The following is a 23,103-nucleotide window of genomic DNA, read 5'->3' on the forward strand; positions in this document are numbered from 1 at the left end:
GTGCTTTACAACTTTGTACTTTTTTCACTTTCGATCTTTTATATCTGGGCGTCACTGGTGAGTCTTGTGTGGACGAGGCGCGTTTTTGGCGTATTGAATTTTAAACCTGATGCTTTTTGTTATCTATTAATCATGTTTTTCTTTGTCTAATATGTTCTCCTATTTATTTGTATTGTAGTCCTGTAATATTATGTTGTCATTTCAATGTTATATTTAACTTTGCCATTAAAGTGCGAGGTTTGGCATGCCACAAAACCAGGTTCAACCCACCATTTTTATTCCCCTTTAAAAATGTCCTGTACCAAGTCAGGAAGATGGTCATTGTTATATTATTGTTCGTTTCTGTGTGTGTTGCATTTTAATGTTGTGTCGTTTGTTTTTTCTTATTTTTTAGATATTAAGATAAGACGTGGCACGTTAATTGTCCAATAAATTCATGTATTTGGTTTTGATGTTATATTTGTTATTCTCGTGGTATTTTGTCTGATGCTTGGTCCGTTTCTGTGTGTGTTGCGTTTCGTAGTTGTGTCGTTGTTCTCCTCTTATATTTAATGCGTTTCCTCGGTTTTAGTTTGTTACCCCGATTTTGTTTTTTTTGTCCATGGATTTATGAGTTTTGAACAGCGGTATACTACTGTTGCCTCTATTTATAGCTCTTAATGTATTAAAGTCCACTGCATCAAAGGTTTTGAGGTTTGTTTTTAGATTTAAGCGTTCATAGTGAAGGTAAAACAATAAAAGCGCTTCGGACAAAATCAATAGTGTTATTTTTTCTTCTTTATTACATGATGTTGCTTTCTTGAAAATTACTTCGCGTTAAGCGCATACAATATAGTTACAGGGAAGGTAATGACGTTGCTAATTTTAAATGTTATTTTCGCGACTCCAAACTGTGACAAATCGGTAAAAAATGCATTTTTCTTCTATCTTTTATGCTTTTAACTTATTTGTTTTAATTTAAATGAAAAAGTCATCATTTTTTTTTTACAAATTTGATTAATATACCTAAAAAAATGTTTTTTTGTCCTAAAATCTTGATATGTTATAAAATATATAAGAAATGCTGTACATATTAAGATTATATTTATGACATTGAGATTTTCTTAATGTGTTTACAAAACTCCGTTTTCGCTTATCTGTTGAAATAAAAAAAAATTAGGTGTGTCTATTCACAGGACAGAAATATAGAAATAACATAGAAATGTAGAGTAAAGGGGACTAACTGTGAACCACTTATTGCGGACCTGTTTTTGTATTGCTATGAGTTACAATTGATGACTAAAATCAGCAAAGACCCACCGAAACAACATCTGATACAAAAATTTAATAATATTTTTAGATATTTGGATGATATATTGGCTCTCAATAATGACGACTTCAGTATGCATACTAAAGAAATTTATCCTGTTGCATTTACTTTAAATAAAGCTAATACTAACAGTGACCACTGCCCTTACCTCGATCTTGATATCTATATCATTAACGGAAAGCTTAATACACAAATTTATGATAAAAGAGCTGATTTTTCATTTCCTATCGTTAATTATCCATTTTTAGATGGTGACGTTCCCTTGTCACCATCTTACGGTGTTTATATATCTCAACTTGTACGATTTGCTCGTGTATGTAACAACGTTTTAGATCTCAGAGAGAGAAATTTATGTATTACTGAAAAATTTTTACATCAGGGTTTTCGATATCACAAACTAGACAAAACGTCAGCAAAAAAAGAGGGCTCTTGCTGGTCATAATAATAGATTATTTCTTAACAAAAAAATGATTTCTTGTAAGGATTTTCTTTCCAAAGAAAACCATTATTTGTCGGAATGTTTGGTTCTCCATTCTCTTCAACTTTGAACTGAACTTGACCTTTAAATTCGAGCATCATGGATGAGCCTTTGTAGACAAACGAGCGACTGTATTACAATTCCCCATTATATCTCTATTTTAATAATGATAATTAATTAATTAATAATCAGACTGGTCCTCTATGAAGTTAACAGTGTCAGGTAAAGATACAGGTTCCTTGAAACACCTACTCATGTAAAATGTAATACATAGTTACTAACCATTAGGATTACGTTAATGCAGTATTTAAAAACTTTAACAGATAATGCATTATGACATTAACGCCACCAACTTTATTTATATTTTACAACTATTGTATCTTCGAAGATTAGTAGGGTCAAAATATGTAAAAGTCCAAAATCCATACATATCTTTAAATCTTGAATAGCAAACTTATACAATTTCTGTATTTTAACAAATTACTGCCCATTAGATTGATGACTAGCAAACCACAAGCAGCGAAATCGACCAAGTGAAAGTGGTAGTAACTTGAACAGTACCAAAATCATTGCCATAATGTACTGAAATTTCTCTGAGACATAATATTTGTTCATTTGTGGATTTTTTTTATATGTATATACTGTTTATATTAGTGACGGGAGCATAATATTTTTAACAGATTAGTAAATCTTATTTTGAAAGGGCAAATACGTAAATGAAAACCTACTACACAAAAAAAAATACAAATTAAATAATAAAGAAAAGATATATGGTTTTACAAAGATTGCCTGAATACCAATAGTTGAAAAAGACAGCAGTGAGTAAATATATTATGGCTCCAATGTCAATAACACCAGATTGATAATAAAAACATAGAATAAAGATTTGAGAGATACCAGAAAGACATTAAAAACTTAAAATAATGTCACAAAAACACCACGAAAACTACGTTTGGACAAGGAATAGTCTACTAAGCGCAACATAATGCCATGATATTTGAATTTATCGCTATTTTGTGCATTTATCCTTTGATCTTTTTTCGTGATAATTTTTCATATTCTACTCGCTTGAGATGGAAAAGTATCGCTAGAAACTAAGAAGGCACGTGGCGTTGCTAACGAAATTGACATGAATTTGACAATGTCGTCATAGGTAAAATATCGATAAACAGATTATCATTGGTCATCTCAACTCGATTGCATTTCTCGCCTTCGCCGTCCCGGCTCAAGCGAGAAATTCAATCTCGTTGAGATGATCAACGATAATCTATAAATATTGCTAAAAGAATTCTATAAATTACGGTTTGCCATCAGCCGCAATTCTTATCAGCTAGGAAGTTATTCACCAACACAAGGAATGAAGTAAATTTCTATCTGGAAACTAATCACTTGACAATCTAAGTTGTCAACTTGACCTTTGACATTCTCCAGAAGTATGAATGTTGTTTCATTAATCAGCGCCAGAAGTTATAGATGATTGATTGGTATTTAGTAAACTGCTAGTCCTTTTTCATGTGTAGGACAAAAATGGATATTAAATATTGTCAAAGGGTCTTATGGCAAAATTAGGGGTACTTTGCTAATTTGCATAGCGGCCATTTTACCTTATCATGACGACAGTCATTACAATAGGATTATATATGCCCCTTAAATAAAATGTCAATATGCCAATTACAATGTCGAATAAACAATCTGTCTGCATATAGGTGAACTGTACATGATTTGTCCACCTTGTAGCTTGAAGTTTAAAGTTAGATAACTTTTAACTTACTTGATTTCTTAAGTTTTCGGTCAAATTCTTTTTATAAAAAACATGATGATTTCAACCTTCCCATTTCGTAAAAAGTCAAATTTTAAGCATTTTCACTTTAATTACACAACATTTTTGTAAATATTCGCCAAAGGGAGTTTTCAATGACACATTAGTTTAAGATCCATGAGAGAAAAGGACTGGATTATCCGCAAGTTTAAAATAATTTATATTTTCAATCTTAAAATGAGGGAAGTAATTTAGGGGGCCAATGTCACGTGGTGCAAATCATATGAATAAATTATTTCTGATTTTGCTATTTGTGACGACACACGATTCTGAATTTTTAATATTATTAAATGTGCATAGAAAATTGACAAAGTCAAGTCACCTTTAAAATACAAACTTTAAAAAAAAGATGGTCTTCATTGTTTGCTTGCGTTTGAAAGGGAAAAGCTCTTAAACTGTTTTCATACCGTCGTTAAAGAAGCTTAAGGATGTAATATTACACACTTCTGTGATAAATCAAACTCTTTACAGTGAATGAAATTGAGTTAAACGAGTTAATTGTGTCGTAAGTAAAAAATTAAATCCTGGTATCTATGATGAGTTTATTTACAACCACTGGGTCGATGCCACTGCTGGTGGAGTTTTAATTCCCCGAGGGTATCACCAGCCCAGTAGTCAGCGCTTATGTGCTGACATGAATTATCATTGATTTGGTTATATTTATAAATTAACTGTTTACAAAAATTAGCATTTTTGAAAAAAACTAAGGCTTTTCTACCTCAGGAATAGATTACCTTAGCTGTATTTGAGAAAACTTTATTTTTTGTCCTCAATGCTCTTCAACTTCGTACTTTGTTTGACCTTTTTAACTGTTTTTGATTCGAGAGTCACTGATGAGTCTTTTGTAGACGAAACGCGTGTCTGGCGTAAGTACAAAATTAAATCTTGATATCTATAATGAGTTTATTTTCAATTTTCTTTTATTTTCTTTGATATTTCTAAGATTCTGTAAATTGACCGAAAAATGCGGATTCGGGTTTTTGTTGGTTTTACTGATACCAGTACCTAGTTGAATTGGATAACATTATATTTTACACCAGCCACAATATCAATAGATGTCTGAAGTAATTCTTGTCCATTGATATTATTATCTAATCTGCGGATTAGCAGTTGGAATGTTAAAATATCGAAAGTACTCATGTACTGAATTGCTAAAAAAAGAACCCGTAATCAATTTAAATTCTAGTTTATCAAAATACTTGTGATATTTCAATTAGTTTCGTGCAAAAAGCACCCCAAAAGGTATTTAGATCAACGTACAGAAGATATGTAATTGAAATCACACAATTGTTCTTTATGTGAACTATTGTTACAATAATCTGCGTTATTTGTATAAAAAGCGAAAACAAATTTATTGCTAAAATCACACACGAAGCAGTCAGTAAAAAAGGCTTTACTTATGAGTACATGTTTCCGAATTATATAAAGCATTTCGGAGATGATGAGGAAAAGATGGGCAATATTTAGTTATATTTGCAATGTCGTTTTATTAGTAAGTATAACATGAAATATAAGAAAATACTTATAAACTTTTAATGACAACGTAATGTTTTTTTTGGCTCCTTTTCTTTAATTAAATTTGTCTCGACATAACACTGCAGTTGCAATTGTTCTTGCAAAAGTTATAAAAAGGTACCAGGATTATAATTTAGTACGCCAGACGCGTGTTTTGTCTACATAAGACTCACTAATGACGCTCATATCAAAGTATTTATAAAGATAAACAAGTAAATAGTTGAAGAGCATTCAAATATATAATGACATACGAACCAATTAGTTAATAAAACTAGAATTTTGACTCAAATGTTACTTTTATTCATTCTTGAAATAGAAAAAGAAAATTATGTACTAGTGGTTATTGTAAAAGAAACACACGTTAGAAAATTCAATAATTGCGGGCTACAATAAAACAGAACGATATTACAAAAAGAGTATGCCTTTTGTTATAAACTAGTCAAAGGCTGATGGCTAAAAAAAATATGGGGACTTTTACATTTATCTTTTAATATGTTCTTGTAATTCTAAATTACAGGCAAAATTTTATCTTTATCTTTTATTAAAATATTTTATATTAAGAATTTTCCATACTTAGCATCGAGTAAGTCTCTTTGAGAACTTCACAATTAAATTGTGTCATTAAGACTATTTCATATTAATTTTTTTTCAGCAACCTTGTTTTTATGCTTAAAAGTATGATTAGTAATAACATCAAGTTATATTTAAGCTGCATTAATTTTTCAAAGAGTTAACAAAGTTTAACGACTGATTATAAGTCCCCCAGCACTGATATGTGTATACACACAGTATCTAGTCGTTCTTTAAGACTGTTTGTATATAGTAATAAGACATGTAAGAAAAACCATCAAACAAAAGAATACTGGAATAAAAAAATCTTTCAGGTGATCGGAATTGTTTCAGCATGTGGCGGGATTTATCTTCTTGTTGGATTTGATCTAATGTCGACAACAAATAGACCAGACTTCGCCAAAGCAAAACACAATATTCGAACCATGATTGAAGGTTTGTGTTTACATTTCTTGTAAATGTCATAATGGCGACAACAACAAAAGTTTGTGAAGAAAATGTTTTTAAAGTCTTATCATACATATTACGCTTTTATTTATTTGGTCTTATTTATAAATATTTTATGAAGAAATAATTTTAACACAAATAGGATCCTTCACAATAAAAAAAAAAGTTGAGAAAGTTACCAACATTAGTGAAATTGATATTAGGGTAAGAAACATACATAAAGAAACGACAACTTTCTGAAATCAGTTAGGAAATACCAGTTGAAATAATAATGAAAACCCATCAGCCGAAGAACAACAAACAAACTATGAAAAAAAGTAAAATGAAAAAAAGATAAACCATCCCCTTTAATAAAACAGTCCCACTAGTCCACGATCGCACTACGTTCTGCGAAAAAAAATCAAAATTTTGACGATCGTAATGCAATCGTGCAGATCGCAGTAAGGTCGTAGTACGGTCGTGCAGAGGTCTTCCTGATCGTGATGAGCGTGGCTAAGGTATCACTCCACAGTTAGAAAATAAAATGAAAAATGAGCCACAAAATCCTATTCCTGGATTTCTAATACATTAACCTAACTGTGTGTGTTGTACATGTGCATTTGTATGTAATCAGTATCTTCCATAGATTTGATTTTCAAAAGTTAAAAGGGTGAAAATTAATTCCTTTTATGTGTATCCGTGGCAACATTCTGCATTTATTTCCCATAAAATATTGAAAAAAGGGGGGTTAACATGTCACATTTTCCGCAAAAATTTGGATCAAACTAGAATTTCAATGCCTTTGAGTGATACCTTTTTAGAAACTGTATTCCCAAATCTTCCTAATGATCGAATAACAAATGGGTGTCTTTCGCCTCATTTTTTTGTAAAATTAAATCACAAAGTTCGTGCGATAAAAAGTTGGAAAAAAACATTCCAATAATTGCCGGACCAATGTATGGTATAGACATGCAGATACGGACTGTCATACAGAAAACAGCCTATATAACATACATTACATAACCTTGATGTTCATATACACCCAAAACAAAGGCTATTTTAATACTCAGCTATCCAAAAATGAATTTTATTGCACACTAGCTCTCATATTTGAAAAATTCACACGGGCCAAAATGCGAAACTACACACCTAACTGTGGAGTGCTACCTAACTTTGAACATGTTCAAAACAATTGAGGTGCGGTCGTGGCGAAATCAGGTCGTAGTAGAAGCGTAGTGAGAGCGCAGTTAGGTGATGGTAATGTCGAGAAGTTCGCTGTACCATCCTAGCGACAACGTTGCGAAACCGCGATCCTAGTCGAAGAGACTGCTCTACGATCTCTCAGCGACTTTTGTACGACCTCACCACGACCGTCACGTTCTTACCGCGACTCTAAAACACGCTTGCATGAAAACTATATCACGTTTATATCACGCTGTTTGAAACCATAGTACGATTTTAGTACGCCTGTGCTGTCCTCATCACTCTGTTATACGTTCATACTACGATCTTCATGCTCATTGTCATTGTCATATAAAAAAAGCTCTCTAGATTTTGATTGTAGGTCATTTGGACCTCATGTATTTTTTTCTAACAGTGCCACCACCATGCTTGACACATCTTTGACACCCATACTATCGTTCACTAAAGCATTTTCATTTGATCTTGATGGACCATACATACGTTGTGACTCAGGTTGGATTGGTCGGTCCGAAATATATCCTCTGGATCAAGATTCGTTTCTATCAGATCTCCATCTGCCTCTATCTCTACTCTTACCCTTACGTAGGTTTTGGTAGCATGACTGCGTTATGTCCGAAAAACTCAATGACAAATAGAAGGAATGATACAGTATTTATATGGAACACAATATCGACGTAATTGCTGGGAAAGTAGAAGGATCGCGGTATGAACGTGGTATGATCGGAGTATTGTCGGGGTAAGAGTGTGCTTTAATCGAAGCAGAAGCGTGGTTCCAATCGGATAAATCGTGGTATAACGTAGTGAGGACGTGATGAGCGTAAAAAGATCGTAATAATCGTACAGAGGTCGCAGAATAAGTGTAGTAAGAACATAGTATAATCGTAGCGGGATCGTCGTAGCAGTGTAATGAGGACGTACTAGTAGTAGCAACGTGATTGAAACGAAAATTTAAATTTCTTGCCGTTCATACAGCGGGGCTCACCGCGATCTGAATTTATTTTTAGATCGCGGTGAGCGTGGTACGATCGTGGTCTAGTGGGACTGGGGCTTAACACAACACAAACAAAAGCAAGAATCTTTCAAAAAACCCTGGTAGGACTAAGTTGCTCTTGACAGATGAACAGTTACTTTGGTTATGTCGATAATGGCAAGAAACTGTGTAAATAATTATTTTTTGTTTAGTGATTAAGATTATAATACGACATTGCCTGCTGTATCTCTATTTCTGACATTTTACCTATGATGTCTGTTTGTTTTGTTCACATATCGATATCGTTGCCAATATAATGGAATCTAATACGACTGTCATGCAAGTGAGCGGGTTAGCTAGCTAAACAACCAGGTTGAAGCCACCATTTTCTACATAAATAAGCATATCAAGTCAGAAATTCAAAATAGTGTATCGATTTGATTGATGTATTTGAGCTTTCGATTTTGCTATTCGATACGGACATTTCCGTTTAGAAATTTACTATGATTTTTGTGGATTTTGTTATTTTACATTTCTGGGGTTAGATCACGATATCATTTGATTTGGATTCCTTTAGCAAATGTGATAAGATAATATATTATCAGATGGTAAAAATAGCACTATCAAATTAATGACATGTAGAGTAGAGTAATTAGAAAATATTATAGCAACAGGGAAGGATTTTTGAATTCCCCAGCCATCTTTTAAAAAACTTGCACATATATCAACAGTCTGTCTAATTATGTGTACTATACATAAATAATGACTGTTAAATATTACTTTACAAATAAAAGCATGTGCAAACAATACTTTGTAGAAATTTACAGATATATAATAATTCATTAAGCAATGTCAGTAAACAAAATGAAATATCTAAAAAAAAAAAACGTTTAACAAATTGATTGTTTCGGTGTTGTGTCGTTGTTCTCCTCTTATACTTAATGCGTTTTCCACGGTTTTAGTTTGTTACCCCGATTTTATTTTTTGTCCATGGATTTATGAGTTTTGAACAGCGGTATACTACTGTTGCCTTTATTTAACAAAAATTGGTTTGAAAAACATTTAAATCATGAATAAATTACTCTGTTGACTACGGTTCATACTATTGCTTTTTGTCTGACTTATTCTGCATTGACAGTAATTGACCTAAAAAGACAAAAATAAAATAAATTCAAAGAAGGATACACCTAGCAGCAACCAGATGAAATAACTTGAATAATCCGAAAATACGCTTGTCCAATTATAAGTAGTCTAATAGGTATTTAGGAATCAATGAATCATATCATAAAAATGTGTTCAAATTACCGAATTTCAGTATCATATTATGGTTATAAATATGAGTAATATATATATACATGTATACAGAGTTGAGAATATTATTTAACAAAATTAATTCGTATATTTAAACTAATTTGATTCAGAGATAGTATCATGTTAAACTATATTTTCGAAGTTAGAGAGAAAACGGCAGATAGCAAAAAGCATATTGCACAGCAAAAAGCATATTGCACAGCAAAAAGCATATTGCACAGCAAAAAGCATACTGCACGGTAATTTTTAGAATATCTTAAAACCGATATATTTGTGACGTCATGTCATGAATTTCATGATATTGTTAAAAGTTTTATTAAATGGATATCTATGATCGATTATTTGAGGAAAAAAAATCTTCAAATATATAACATGTTAAAAACAATTTAACTTATTTGTTGTTTTCGTCTAGAATACAATATGATATTTATAAAATTCCAAGAAAATCAAATGACTATTTTGATACAAATACGATAATAAATAATAAAACAATTAAAACCTATTTATGAGGTCAATATACTTCTTTCAGATCAATATATCTATGTATCGACCTAATACAAAAGATTTTATTGTATAATATATAAAATGAACATAGTGTATGCATTATTCAAATAACATGTTTTACAGACTCTATGGTTAATAACATATAACTTTGGCTATTTGTGTCGAATTGAATATGAATAAAATTATGACTTCTTTGTCAGTTAATAAACCAGTAAAAAAATTAGAAAACATATGAATAGTCATACTAATTGATATTATTTGATATATATATTTGCTATACACATGTAATATGTATTTTACAACTATTCACTACCCTTAGTGATTCGTGGATTGTAACAGGGAACATCAGGAGGAGCTTGGACTCCTGAAGGATATTGCAACAAGCCAATATTTGAAATAAATATTTGATTATGTTGTTAAAAAAAAACAATCAAAGTGTCAACGAATGGAACAAAACTGTAAGATAAAATTTCGTAAGAGTGAAGAATATGACAATTTAAATTTTGATGGGATTTACCTATATAACAATTGTAATTGACAAATCTTGAACGTTTATTGATCCTTTAAAATGTTAAATTATTACTGCAAAATCTTTACAAATAAAAACGTACAAGCTGTCAGATATAAAAACACAACAACGGATAACATTGTTTGAATACTAAAAGCGGTGGACAACTTCTGTATAAAGTTGACTAGTATCTAAATTGTATTATAATGCGTCAACTAACTAACTGATAAACAAAATTAATAATATACGATTTCTGCTCCACTTTTGGCTGATTAATGAACATTTATATTACTTTTGATCTATTTTTTTTTAACATTTGTATGATATAAAAGAAAATAAAATTGAATATGGAAATGGGGAATGTTGTCAAAGACACAACAACACAACCAAAGAGCGGAAAATAGCCGAAGGTGACCGATGGGTTTTCAATACAGCGAGAACATCCCGCATCCAGAGGTTTGCTTGGGCTGGCCCTATCCGTTTGAATTTTAGGGGAAAAAAATATTTCTTCTTTAATAGAGGAGATTTTATGCTGTTGATAGAATTATAAAAATGAGGTTTTATTTAAATTGTGAATACAATTCGACGAACAAGAAATGACAACTTATAACTGTGTACAATTTGTAATTGTCATTGGAATGTTTATATAAAGCAAGAAATAAAACAAATTAAAATTGATGTAAAATAATTCACATAAAAATGCCAAAAGCTTGGGGGATAAATCTTTGTAAACGACAACGAGACATAATTTTCATCGCAGAATATATGATTAATTAGATTTTTTTCATGAATTTGATGTCATTACGGAAAAAAAAATTCTCAAAAATATCACTACCATGTTAAATTTCTTATTTTCTTTACGAACCGCAATTTGCAGAAAGTCAAATCAAAAAAATACTATACTCTAAGGAAAACTCAAAACGGAAAGTCCCTTATAAAATGGCGAAATCAAAAGCGCAAACACATCAAACGAATGGGCAACAAACTGTCATATTCCTGATATTTTATTATGTAGAATATGGTGGATTAAATATGGTTTAATAGCTAGATAAACCTCTCACTTCTATGCATCAGATCTGTGCACGGATATGAAAATGAAGAGTCATTCAACATTGTAAAAATATTTTCTATCTAATAGAAAAAAATACTATAATTTACCAGTTACATTACGCGTTAACAATGTGACAGATTAATTTAACGGAGTGTCTATTCGTCCGGCTAGCCGGACGAATAGTTAAAAATCTCTATTCGTCCGGCCATCCGTCTGCGGATGAGCAAATATTCAATATCAAGAAAAGTGTCATGTACATGTGACGTGGAAAGAGTCCCGGATGAGGTGTCGGATAACACACGCGGTGTCGGATAACACTCGCGCGTATGCAGTGGACGTTTTGAGAATTGGAGATCGTGGCTAGCCGGACGAATAGCCACTGCCTTAATTTAAACAAGGGTTATTTAAATTTAAACAGTGTCCTTCATACAGAAAAAAAACAATAATCGTAATATCTACGTTAAAGTTTATAATTATAAAGCATACTAAGTTTCATAAGGACACATACTTATAACGATTATATGAATTTTATTATATGGAATAACATATTTATCTTCATTTGTCAGATATCAACATTTATCCATATATAGCCATTCAAAACCCGCCAAATATTACAAATTCAGACCCGATGGAAGACTTGGATTTGACGGGTTTCGTTGGAGCATTGGGAGTTATTCCTCTGGTGTATGGAGTTCTAATATGTGCAATTCCAGTCCTTGGTTTTGTTGGCACATATTATAAGTCAAGATGGTTGACAATGATGGTATGTATTTATTTAAAGTGTTGATTACTTTATTAGATACTGCTTAAGAAAGCTATAAAAATAACGTTTACAGAGGAGTATATTTTTCTTCTGCACCAAATTCGCATTCCAATAATAAATGTATCTTGAATGATGCTGGAGAAAATGAAATACTTAAAACGTGGAAGAGTTTATAAATAAAAAAATGACAAACAGTGAAGCCAAAACCAGTCAAAGATTCAGAGTTTTGCATGAAGAAGATTTATTCCTTAATTTGTAATGCAAGCAATTATATTGAAAATGTTAGGAAAATCTTAATACGAATAATAGTTATCAAAGGTTCCAGAGTTATATTTTAGTACGCCAGACGCGCGTTTCGTCAACATGAGACTGACCAGTGACACTCAAATCAAAATATTAATGTTTCAAAGTTAAACAGCATTGAGGATCCAAAATTTCAAAAAGTTTTGACAAATACGGGTAAGTTAATCTATGCCTGGGATAAGAAAATCCTTAGTTTTTCGAAAAATTGAAATTTTTGTAAACAGGAAATTTATAAAAATTACGACATTATTGGTATCAATTTCAACACCGAAGTGTTGACTACTGGACTGATGATACCATCGGGGACGAAACTTCCACCAACAGTGGCATAGACCCAGTATTGTAAATAGTTATCAAAGGTACCAGGATTATAATTTAGTACGCCAGACGCGCGTTTCGTCTACATAAAGCTCATCATTGACGCTCAAATCAAAATATTTATAAAGACAAACTAAAAATGACCACATTATTGAGGAAAAATATTTAATAAATCACATGATCGATAGCAGTAACATTTAAAACGTCGACAATGTAGGTTTCTTGTATGAATGCATTATATTTCTTAACAGGAAGGTCATTCCGTGAACTGCACCAAGATGCGTTTTTTAACAATAAATCTCGCTTCAGTGATGCTGGAGGCCAAAAAAAATAAATTTGCAAACACTGTTAGATTCGATGGAAATCTTTGTGTTGACATTGAATACGTATGTCTCTATATTATATTAACTATATATTTTAATGAATAAGAATTAATACCTACTTTCACTCTTATCTGAAAAAACACTTGTTTGTATTGTCAGACATGTCACTAAAAAAATGAAATCTATAATTGTTTGTTACAGTATGTGATAGCTTTGAGTATACTGATGGTAACACAGATAATTGGAGTTGTGCTATTTTCATCTGTTCAAACTGTTGTACGTATTCATAGTAGTGATGAAGTTTGTCGACGCTGTTTTAATCAGACATTACTAAAAATTCGTAAAGAAGTCAATTGAAACTTCTTTTGTTAAAGCAATTTGTACAAATTGGTTTTGTGTGGTAGAAATGGCACCGTTAATTTCAAACTTAAATTGATTTAACAAGTAAGATTGTAAATAATAATTATCCTTCACAAAGGAATTGAACAAAGATGCAAAAACAATCGTTATTGAACAATTTCGATTAAGACGCCACTCTTTTATTGTTAGTTGTGGATCTCTAACACGTTTTGAATAAGTTAGTCTCCAAAACCACTTGGTTGTTACCTCATTTAGATTTCAAAAAACTGTTTTTGCCCTAACTAACTGAAACGAAAATACAAGGATCAAATTGACATTCCAGTGTATTTCATATGTTAAACATAAGGCTGCCCTTTTTGATAGGGGGATAGGGTCTGTCCAGGTAACGAATTATGACCATATGTGTTTTCTTCTGAAGTTGGGAGACGTAACTGTGTCTGTTTGTACAATTTATAATGAGTTCGAATATATCTTTTGAACTTTTCCCCTCTCTTTGAGTGTACCTTATAAATATTGAGCATTACAGATGACTTTTTGTTCAAAATCGTTGATCTTGGTGGCATCATAACTGAATTTTTTTTTATTATTTGATAAATTATTCTGTTTTATTGAAAACTATTTTAAGACTTACTTTAATTTACTTACAGCTGAACAAAGGCGTTTATTTGTACTTCCATAAACGTTTAGATGAATCTTATAGAGGTTTTAGATCCAACGATTCTGTCAGTATTGCATGGAACCTTGTCATGCAACAGGTATTCATAATCATTGTAATCATTGTGTGCAACAGGTATTCATAATCATTGTAATCATTGTATGCAACAGGTATTCATAATCATTGTAATCATTGTATGCAACAGGTATTCATAATCATTGTAATCATTGTATACAACGGTTATTCATAATCATTGTAATCATTGTGTGCAACAGGTATTCATAATCATTGTAATCATTGTATGCAACAGGTATTCATAAGCATTGTAATCATTGTATACAACGGTTATTCATAATCATTGTAATCATTGTGTGCAACAGGTATTCATAATCATTGTAATCATTGTATGCAACAGGTATTCATAATCATTGTAATCATTGTATGCAACAGGTATTCATAAGCATTGTAATCATTGTATACAACGGTTATTCATAATCATTGTAATCATTGTGTGCAACAGGTATTCATAATCATTGTAATCATTGTATGCAACAGGTATTCATAATCATTGTATTCATTGTATGCGAGCCTTGTCAATGCAAAAGGTATTCATAATCATTGTAATTATTGTATGCGAACCTTGTCAATCAAAAGGTATTCATACTCACTGTAATCATTGTATGAAATTCAAAACCCATAAAGGTCTATAATTGGAATAATAAAATATTTCTATATATGTTCTATTTCTATTCGTTAGAATTTGTACGTTTCTATGTGATATAAGATACCAAATGGCATATGGCTTTTCAATTTTGACCCTGTTATTATTACAAGACTCCCCGATAGAAGTCACTCAAGTCGGAAGCGGACGATATTGATCAAGGATCATGGACCGGGCTAGTAATGAAAAGGGTACTAAAAATTCATATTTTTGCACGTGTCTTTAGTCCAAAAGTAGATTTACTTGCTTGAATAAAAAACAAATATTATATGCCACGACGCGAAAACATTGTTTTTAACATTGAAGAGTTAGTAAATCCTTCTGCTCTGTATGTTATGCCCTCAAAATAAAGTGTCTTCTGTAGGATTAACGTTCGTCGGGAGTAAAAGTGAGCAACATATATTTGGTGATTTTTTTTCTGGATACAGTAAATCTTTATTATGATCAATGAATTCTATATCTAGTCACGTGTAAGAAGTTGACTACTATAAAATCATGTGGTATGATTGCCAACGAGACAACTCTCCACAAGAGACCAAATGACACAGAAATTAACAATCACCGAACGGCTTGAAGCAATCACCAATGAACAAAGCCAATACCTCATAGTCAGATTTAAAAGCCCCGAAATGACAAATGCAAAACAATTCAAACGAGAAAATCAACGGCTTATTTTTTTAACATAATATAAGCCTTCCGAAAATGTTTAGTATGTTTGCTTTCATAATGAATGTTTTGTGTGAAAAGCTTACCGATGACGTCATATCAAATTTTCGACGTGAAAACCGTTTCTGAGAAATTCTGTATTTCTATCTATTACCAGAACCGTCCGGTAAAATGGTAACATAACATATCTTGCTGTTTCAGTTCAATTGTTGTGGAGTTAACGGATACACTGATTTTAAAACGTTGCATTCCTTCAGTGAGACATGGGGAGAACCCTTCCACAGTTATGTTCAGCAGAATCCCATTAATTTTCCTTTGGCTTGCTGCAATTCAATAGAAATTCATGGAGGGGAAGTTCAAGGACCTTGTAACGCAACGGATTACATCAATAAGAAGGTAAGAAGTTTAATTTCAGTGAAAATGATGGGAGACTGAATACAGTTTAAATGTTGTCCTGTCCAAAAATAAGCTATAGTAATTAAACAGTAGCTTCTAAACATTCTATAATTGTTTACTTTTATCAATTGTGACTTTGATTGAGAGTTGTCTCATTGGCACTCATACCACATCTCCTTATATATATATCCTAATTCTAAATCTCTTCTTTTGTTTGATTTGTTTTAGTTTTTGATTTTGCTATTTGATTGAGGACTTTTATTTTGAATTTGTTCGGAGTATTTTTGTTATTTTCCTTTTTTCATATACCAAGCATGACAATATCATGACCATTTAAACATATACAAAAGAAGCTAAAACAGAAAATTCCCTTATATGAAATTGTATGAACTTATTTTTTCAACCGTGTTTTATTAAATTTGCCTGTTTTTTTCTGGAAAATGTACATATCCTTTCGAATACCCATTATATGAAACATTTGATAAATATCCAGTAGTAAACAAAGTATGCGTTTTCAAGACAAAATACAGCTAAGGTAATCTATATAATCATTGCTTTTTTTAAAAAGACATTCCTTTAAGTACTTCAAAAGAGCGCCTACATCGCATCTCAAATATTCCCCTTGATTTCGGTGTGTGACATGTAACTTAAAAAAAACCAAACCACTACCAATTTATTCTAACCCAATTGATCTGACTAGAGTGGCCTACTTTGTGATTATTGTAAACATCAGTGATCATGTGATATTTTTGTGTGAATCCTTAATCTTGAAACTTATTTGATAGATGGCAAATATATCATCGTTATGCATAAAAATTGCAAATTGAATTTTAATAATGTAACTCAAATCCTAGGATCCACATTTTCTCTAATTCCGTAGATGAATCATTTGTTCCGAATAATCTTCTGCGTATAAATGGACATCACATATTTCATTATAAATCAACGCATTTTCTTGTTATGGGACATTTGCTTTTCTACAAGTTAAACCATGTTAACCTTCTATTGGAATAACTGTGCAAAAGTGAATACTTTTGCGGGCCAACAGTCCTTCGAGTTTACAGTGGAATATTGTAACTTTCTTACTTTAGCTTGAATCATCACATATTAGCTTTGATACTTTGATACTGTGTCGTATCTTAGCGTTCCCATCGCATTTTGATGTTCTTATAAATATTCCTTTTGTCAATTGTTTTAGTAATGCAAATAATACGCGTATTAAATACAGAAACAATAATGTAAACGCACATATTTAACTAACACAGATATACCAGTATACACTGAATAGATAGGATCAAACGGAACAAAACCATCAATTAAACTACTGAAAAGTAAATCCTGACAAAGATATTATCATGTTGGAGTTTTTTAATAGTCCAAATATGCGACATCGGTCATTTATGCATTTTACCCCATTTGTCGATTTTCGTTGCAGGGTTGTGTTGATTTGTTTTGGGAGACAGCAGATGTATACCAACTAAATATCGTAGCTAGTGTTGCATTTATCTGTTTGATTCAAGTAATGTTTTATAAGACTATTGATATTATTTTTATAACTGTTTTCCCCATTGTAAATACAATTATATTGTAATATAAATTTTGAAGTTGTGTATAACCTTGATATTTTATGGTTTTAGATCTTTAAACAAATTTGCGTCGTGCAACCCCCAAGTGATAATTATTGTCGAAAAACGTATCAGGTGCTGTAAAATTGGAACTGTTAATTCAGTCCCCCAAATGCATGCTGATCACAGTAAAGATCATAGTCGGAGGAAATTGTCCAAAAAAAAAAATTGGGATGTACACGTATTGCACAAAAATGATGTCAAATTTTAATAAACTGTTTTAGCTAGTGAGAGTCCCAAACATTATAATAAGTTATTCTAAATAATAACTACACAGTTAGAAATCATTGATGTTGTTTGAGTATTTTCAATTATTACTTTTTTTTTAACAATAACCCGATTAAGACGATCAGCTTTTATCCCTAAAATATAACGCCAACTCAATATTTGCTTTTTCTTAACATTACCACAATGCCGTCGAACAGTTATAACACATACTCATAAATCAGATTAAAAACTTACAGTTCTGTTGTTGTTTTTTCTATGGTTGGGTTGTTATCTCTTTGATACATTCCCGATTTCCATTCTCAATTTTATCAGTAAGTAGCACAGCATGACTCATTTGTTTTCCGAAAAACCTTTAACAATGTAGGACGTTCGACGCAGCCATATAAACAAGACAAAGATCTTCATAGAAAGCGGCATGAATGAAGTCAGTATTTAGTACCACACGTTTACTTTGTATTATAATGTACCATGATTAACAGTAGATAATTAACTCATCATAGATACCAGGACTAAATTTTGTATGTACGCCAGACGGGCGTTTCGTCTACAAAAGACTCATCAGTAACGCTCGAATCCAAAACAGTTAAAAAGGCAAAATAAAGTACGAAGTTGAAGAGCATTGAGGACCAAAATTCCTTAAATTGTTGACAAACACAGCTAACATTGTCTATAAATGAGTTATTTTATTCTTGCAGCTGTTTCAGATAATTACAGCGTGTTACAGAAACGTTAAATCAAAGATATCAAACAACACCAAGACAGAGAAAGTCAATTCTGAGTTGTATAACAATATTGCTCTTACAAATCAAATCATGGAACTGGAAAGAAAAATCATCCTTTTTCGGACTAATAAATGTGGTATCCTCAAATGAACAACCACATGTTTTCACATAATAAATGATAAAAGTATTTGTTACGGATAGCCGGAAGTATATATTTTGTGTATTTGTATATTTGTTATAACTTTTGAATGGTGGTACACTATTTTACCTTTAGATATGTAATGATTACAATAAGTTGAAATATAGGTAAACAATCTTAAGTTCTTATAAAAACGACAACACTATGGACGAAATGTAAAAAACAAAAAAACATATGTTTAATAATTGTTCACAAAGTACGATTCCACAATAAAATCTTAAAATTTTAAAACTAAATATACACTGATACAAATTTGCTCAAAATCTTTTATATTTCATGTTTATATTCCTTTTAGATACAATGTACATGTATTCCTAATGAAATAAAAGTTTGATATCTAGACCATTTTCTTGCAATATAAATGTAAGGAGGCAACTAAAATCCGAGGGTAGTTAACAGCAAAGGGTAATAGGTTGCACTTTGTAAATACAGCAGTTTCTCAACCCATGCCTCTTTTGGGGAGATTTAGAATATTCATAGAACATTACTTTTGTTTACATACGGGTTCCCAGTTCTTTAGGTTGCATTTCATAAAGACATAACTTGGGAAAATTACCAGAAAATATACATGTGAATATTGTTTATATTGAAATCTCTGGTAGCCCTACAGTCGATTATATGTGTTAGTTACAAGTTATTGTATTATTTGTAGTTTAATATCTTTCCAAGAAACATTAAAAAGTTCATAAGCTATGAAGAAACAATTAACAAAAACAAGTATGGTAGAAATTAAAGCGACTGATGACAACCACTGAAATACGGGATCTTGACTTGGGACAGCCACATACAGAATATGGCGGGGTTGAAGTCGTTTGAATCCTCTCCTTACCCGGTACAATAGTGTATTTAAGAACAGAACATAATAACAAACTTTAACGCAATTTAACAAAAATGACTCATATCAAAAACGACATAAACCACTTAAAACACAACTTTTTTTTTTTTTTTTATTGTTTCTGTACTGTCATTTATTAAGATTAAAAGAGGAACGTGCGGCCTTAAAATTATCTCATTAATCTCGTTCAAGTGTTCGGGTCGATTGTAAGGAATCTTATCGAACAATATATCTTGTTACTAGATCATCAAATTGATGTTGAAAATAGGCCATTGATAACTCTTGTTTATGAACTTATTTATAGTTTTCGATACTTTGGGCGAATGAGAGCTGTGCCTATTGTAAAGACCTAACTCTGTCGTTAAAAATTTGGTTATGACCTTAATAAGTCTCTAAGTTTTTTTTATGTTGTCGATGTTTTTTACATTTACGTATACTCCATGTCTCCCTGATTTGACGCTTAAAAATTAACAGCATTGGAATGAGTCGTTTTAAATATCAATCAACATGGTTTTTTTCAATTTAATCTTCTGAAGTAAAATGAGAAAATTTTGATAAATAGTTTATTGGGCTAAATATAGTTAACAGTAGTAGACAGCTGTTCAAAAGTCATAAATCGACAAAGAGAAAACAAATCCGTGTTACTTACTAAAACTGAGGGAAACATGTCAAGTATGAGAGAAATACAAGGACACTGAAGTGCAACAAAAACAAACGTCAACATACATAGAAGTGAACAAAAATAGTGAAAATTCTTGTTTTCAAGTTACAAATATTGAAAATCTATGACGTATTATTGATAGGTAAGGTAAAAATAAGACATGTTATTTCAGAATGAACCAAAAACAGCCAACTTTAGGTTCCACACCTTAATTCGTAACTTCAGTACTTTTTTCAGTGCTATAACAGTAATATCTATAATACTAAAATTACGAGGTCCAATTTGTCAGCCGTCATCACGTAAAAACGACGAATCAAAGAATTCAACTACATATATAACTAATATAGTGCAAAGGTGTAGATTAAAAATTACACCACTCCAGGCCCTTTTGTTTTCCACGTAATTAATATTGCCAATAATTAAGAAGTTCCGGGTCGAGTCCGATACCGATACCAATAGTATATTCATCTGTTACCTATTACCTTATCTGTACGTTCCGCATTTGACAGGCGCACCACCAAACGGTGTATTCAGGATATGCTATATACACGGGTCATAATCACAGGGTTGACACTACTAAATTGTCAAATTGTTACCTATTGTAGTATTTTAATCAGTAAGACTTTATAAGATAACAATACGAATACTAAAAATAAGGCGTATAGGTACAGTTTTCAATTTGTTAGCGGGCATGACGTAAAACAGCGAATCAAAGAATTCAACTTTATTTATAACTAATATAGGACAATGCTGTTGATTAAAAAAAAATACTCCATCCCAGGACCTTTTGTTTTCCAAATAATTAATATTACCAATAATTGATAAGTTCCAGTTAGACGGGTTCAAACAGAAAGATTTGAAAGCAGAGAAAACTGTGATAACTATCTTATAATCGGCATGACTTTATCAGATGACAATACTTATACAAAAATAAGTCTTGCGCATAGTTATATACTTTAATTCAGTCACGGACCCGCGATATCACGGGTGTGTTCTAGTTTTTTTTTAAAAGGAAGCACTCTATAAACATAAGAAAAATCGTCGAAAGAATGTTTTGTTTCAATCCTGTTTAACTAATTTATGTATGTCAAGCAAAACAGTTAAAAGAACCGATGACTATGAAATTGGAGAAATCACTCCTAGAAATGAGACTACTAGCACCAAAAAAAGCCAAGCAAACAGTTTTATGAAACGATGCCGAAACGCAATTAAGCCGACAGATCCAAATTCATTCACATATGAGAACAAAAACATTGATACATATAGATAAGAAAAGCTCGAGTAAAGAAGTAAATTGTGAGGCAAATTATAACTCATCTTAGAAATAATCTGTTATTTTTCAGTAAACATACACACGATACACGTAGCTTATTTCAGTTAAAAAACATACACGATATTTGTGCATTTGCAAGTTTTTGAACACTGCTTCTTATACGAAACACACCGTCTAGAAGTGTTAAATAATCATACCAATTTTTATTTTACGGGATTTGAAAGTTAAACAAATTGGAGCGATTTTTGACACATGGACGACGGACGGACGTACGGTTAAGCTGCTTTATATAGGAATACCAAATTATGTCTTGGTAAATTGTTGCATTTCAGATAAATATCTGTTTTACTTTCTCTGAAAACATCTTGTATCCACTTTTCAGTAATATATAAAGTTGTCTTTATGGATGTGTTCTCTATAACTTGTGTAAATTGCATTATGCACTTATACCAAGCCTTTGCAATAATACTTGATAATGTCAATGTTAACTTCCCGTACAATGCCGGTACCTCAAGTAAAAATGCTTATAATATTAATCCAGAATGAAAATTTGATAATGATATATTCGTTACCATTTGTTGACACCTGTTACAATGAAATATGATAGGACAAAATTGTCATGCATCCAAAAAAAAAAGGAGACCGAAACCAAATTAGACAACGCACATGCATAAATAGTTACTGGTTTATATGTGAATAGCAATGGAGAAAATAAACCGGCCACGATGAATGTTCTTTTAAATTATCTACCATTTGCGAAATCAGTTGTGTTACAGACCAAATCATCAATGTTGGTTGTCAATCTGACAGAAAGTTTCTTTTGGTTACAATCATTATTAGCGCTAAGTGCGTTCTTTAAAAGTTGGTAAAACTTGAGCTAAAAGAAACATTGTGGCTGGCATATTTTGCCTTAATTTTGTCATATTGATAAGAAATTGAAATGTTCAAACGAAAATATATATATATGGTTAATTCTTTAAATTGGTGACTATTTTTATATATAGATAGATGGTTTAGGGCGTAGTTTTATACGGTGAAGGGAAAAACAGACAACTACTGACTTTAACATTCGTACGTGTTTGTAACATGTATAACCTGTCATAGAAAGGTGATGCAACGCTTGAAGTCATATTTGATAAAACACAAATTTTGATTAGCTAGTAGGCTGTAACTGAAACGATATAATTTATAAAAGAATAATAGATAAATGAAACTGAATGCGTCTTATTTGTAAAATTTAAGAATGTTATTTTGACAAATAATTTTTAAAAATATACACGTAAAGAAGTAGAATGAACAATATGCTGTGATAATTGCACTGGTCCTCATCCGAGTACAAAGTCGAACTTTAAACAAGAAAAACCATGAATAACATACAATAATATATTAAT

The sequence above is a fragment of the Mytilus trossulus genome, chromosome 6, assembly GCF_036588685.1.
Source record: "Mytilus trossulus isolate FHL-02 chromosome 6, PNRI_Mtr1.1.1.hap1, whole genome shotgun sequence".
In the NCBI taxonomy this organism is placed as follows: domain Eukaryota; kingdom Metazoa; phylum Mollusca; class Bivalvia; order Mytilida; family Mytilidae; genus Mytilus; species Mytilus trossulus.